This window comes from Gracilinanus agilis, chromosome 3 (assembly GCF_016433145.1).
Source record: "Gracilinanus agilis isolate LMUSP501 chromosome 3, AgileGrace, whole genome shotgun sequence".
Classification (NCBI taxonomy): domain Eukaryota; kingdom Metazoa; phylum Chordata; class Mammalia; order Didelphimorphia; family Didelphidae; genus Gracilinanus; species Gracilinanus agilis.
In genome coordinates, this window is record NC_058132.1 from 290,491,909 (window position 1) to 290,496,107 (window position 4,199).

The window sequence follows — 4,199 nt, forward strand, 5'->3', positions numbered from 1 at the left end:
ATTGTTCACTTTCCTCTTTTTTGCTGTATTGGGGAACGCCATACCTTTTCTTCATGATCTTCCATCTATTTGTTTTCTGGGCTTTTCTGCTCATGCACTTTAGGGTTTTTCTTTTAGTTATTTTTTTCTTTTATTTCTTTTGCATTTTTAGTTCCCTTTTCAATGGCAAAAAAAAAAAACCCTTAAGAACTGCTAAGATCCTCTGGGAGTTTTCTGCATATAACTAGCTTCATTCTCAAGGGTGGATCAAGTGGAGATTCCCTTGAGACTTCTTTTGCATACCTACTGCATATGTTTCAAATTATGTGAACAACATTAATTTAACAAGCACCTTTCTCTCTTCTGAGAAAAAAGAACTCTTTTTGTACTATTCATTCCAATATAAGTATCATTTCTGTTACAATTTATGAGGTGAAGGTTTTGAATAAAGCTCCTTGCCTTAGAGTGCCCTTGGCTTCATCAGTATAAACAATCAAATCTTCAGTGGGTTTCCATAATAGCACCTATATAAAAACTTGAATCATTTTCACATCCATTTGCCAGTATAACAAGTTAATTACACATTCAAAGTTGAGGTTTTATGTGGGCAAATAGATGCATAATTAGGAAAGCCCTCTGAGAATTTAGTCTTAATCTTTAAACCATCTTTGAACCTCTTAGTATTCTTCCCTTGCAAAAATGAGGATCTGAAAATTGGTGCTGCATCCAAGAGGGAACAGGTGCAAACTCTGAGGCCTGAGTAATAGATTCTTCTTGTGTTAGATCTGAATGATTCCTCTTCAAGGATAAGACCCAGGGTAATGGCCATGCATACTCAAATGCCATTCCCAACAAACATCTGACTTTATAGCTGTGTTTATACTTGCAAAGCCAAGTGGAGAAAGAAGATGATTATCAAGATAATTAGAGTTCCCCAAGCTCAGTTTTGTCTCAGTTATTCAATATCTCAGACAAAAGTTCTTTGGAGATTGGGGGTGCAGTGTATGTTGCTGTATGCGAATAATTGCTTCCATTCTTCACTTTACTTTACATGCATATTATTTAATTTCAAACAAATTCAAAGTCTTCAGAGCTTTCTGTCTTCCAGGTTGCTTGTTTTACCTAACTTGCATTCTTTCCTTTTATTTAGAAATTAAAAATAACATGATCTTTTCTGAATGTACATTTTTGGAAATACACTCAAAAGTTGTTTTTTTTTTAAGAATGAGAAGATAACTGAGGATTTAGAAAGTATTGAAAGTAATAAGGCTAACAATGTTCCGTTTATTAGGAGAATAGCATTTTAAATCCTTGGAGACAAGAATGTTTCCATCCCAAATTGTTAATGTATTTGTACCCTGAGGGGGAGAAAACAACAAATGGAGACAGATTCAAAAAGAATATTTGTTACCTCTCAAAAAGAAGCATTTGAGGAAAGAGACAAGGCAGAAGGAAATGCTTTTTGCCCTGATAAATGAGTACAAATTAAAGTTGTTTTTATAGAGTATTAAAGCAATGAAATTTCTATATGGACATATTATTGATTTCCTTTTTATATCATAAGATAAAGTAGATATTGATAGAAATGTTTACTATATTTCCCACATAATAAAATATATTATGCACATAATATGCATAGACTAACATTAAATGCTATAAATAATATTTATGTACATATATATAAAAAGATATATATATATACACCCATATATATATTACACATGAGGTAAATATATTCTCCCATGACATAGATGGATCATGATTTTCTATGCTTTTATATTTATTTATTCATTTATACAATTTCCTTATTTAGTACATGGAAGTAGCTTAAAATTTTGGAGATAGTTTAGGAGACATCTAGCTTACTCCCTCTGCTCCCATTACATAGAAGGGAAGATGGGAAGAGAGGAACCTGAAGGTGGTTGCTCAAGGTCTTACAACAAGTTAATGGTAGAGCTACATTAGAAGCTATAACTTCTATACAGTATACCATACTGCTTTGCCTTCTTTTTTTTGTTTATTTGTCCTTTGTCCTTTGTTTTTTGAAGACGACTAATAAGATCACAGTATTAGAGTACGGGACAAGGTATAGTGTGTTCTGCTGTGGTTAATCAGTCCAGTAACAGTTCAGGAAATTCTACCACAAGCCCAACACCAGTAATCCATTAGAACATTTTGGATGGGAGATGTCTCTTGATCTGCACAGCTTGTGTATCCTTTATGCTACTGTGATTCTGCTTTGTTCTTAGAGTAAAGCAAGTGCCTTAATGCAGGCTGGTACTATAATGGCTTCAGCCATTACAGCTAACCAAAGACTTTAATTGGGCAGTCTGAAATTTTTAGTGTACTCTAGACAGTTGTTTTAGAGTTACTATTTCTCAAGAAGCTATTTCATGATTTCTTATTTCCCAGGGCCATGGCCCAAATGATTATTGGAATGAACTAGTTTTCTCTCTGCTTATTTATTTATTTTAATTGTTACACTATATTGCATGTTTTAAATAGAACTATAAATATTATTTTAAAAATTTTCCATAAATGGGAAGAAACATACACATATCTATCTTGTCTATCTATCTATGTGTATATATACACATATATGTGATATATACACGCAAATATTATTTATACATACTTTGCTAGAGAGATGGAGGAGTGAGAAATTGAAAATACATAATTCAAAACAGCTCTTTGAAAGTGATACATGTCGGGGCAGCTGGGTAGCTCAGTGGAGTGAGTCAGGCCTAGAGACAGGAGGTCCTAGGTTCAAACACGGCCTCAGCCACTTCCCAGCTGTGTGACCCTGGGCAAGTCACTTGACCCCCATTGCCCACACCCTTACCACTCTTCTACCTATGAGACAATACACCGAAGTACAAGGGTTAAAAAAAAAAAAAAGTGATACATGTCTTGAGAAGCATCTGCTATTCATCAATTATAGCAGAAGTTATTCAAAAACTTGTAGAAAAAATTTTCCTTACTAATCTTTTGCTCCTAGACCGCAAAGTTTCCTTAGGTTAATCTGCAAATGAATAGGAATTCCTTTACATCCTCCCTAACATCATACTCCCAAGTGGCTCTCTAGACCAATGGTTCCCAAACTTTTTTCCAGAAAAAAAACCCTTTCCAGAAAAAATATTACTTAGCCCCCTGGAAATTAATTTGTTTTATTTTAATAGCAATTAATAGGAAAGATAAATATATGCACCTGTGGCCATCAACGCTCCTCTGGATTGCTGCAGCACCCACCAGGGGGCGGTAGCGCCCACTTTGGGAATCACTGCTCTAGATTAACCTAGAAGACTCCTAGGAAGGGAAGCCCATCTCCTTCCACATTTGAATAGCCCTTAGAGGTCAGGAAGCTTTTCTTTATATTTGATAAAGTCCTGCTTGGCTCTCCAAAGGCACTTATAAATTATTTTGCATTTTAATTACATGTATTTGTGTGCTTGTATGTGCACATACATTTACTTTCCCATTGCTAAACTGAAAGTTCATGAGGACTTTTATTTTCATCTTATTAATCATAAGAGTGTTGGTGCATAGAACGAGTGCTTAATAAGTCTCTCTCTGTCTTTGTGTATCTCAATGTCTCTGTCTCTCTGCTTTCTGTTAGATATTTCTCCCTGTATGGATCACTGACATCTCAAACTCAAAATTTCTAAACCTAAGCTCATCATTTCCCCTCAAAAACTCTTCCCTTGCATACTTTTCTATTTCTTGCTGCTGGCTTAGCCATCCTTCCAATCAACCTGATTAAGAACTTGGCAGCCATCTTTGCTTCTTTCTGGTCCTGCTTCATTACACAAATTTTATCACTTGCCAGATTCTGCCACAATACCTAGGTTCTCTTTCCCTCTCCCCTTGTAATCACTATACTCCATATCTTTTTTTTTTTTTAAACCCTTGTACTTCAGTGTATTGTCTCATAGGTGGAAGAGTGGTAAGGGTGGGCAATGGGAGTCAAGTGACTTGCCCAGGGTCACACAGCTGGGAAGTGGCTGAGGCCGGGTTTGAACCTAGGACCTCCTGTCTCTAGGCCTGACTCTCACTCCACTGAACTACCCAGCTGCCCCCCTCCATATCTTTTTAAACTACTTTAAAAGTTTCCTAATTTTCCTTCTTGCTTTTACCATGCCTCATATTCAATTCATTAACAACTGTTCAAGAAATCTTCCAATGCGTCCGTCAAATAATATCAGATGCAAAAGCTTTAAGCT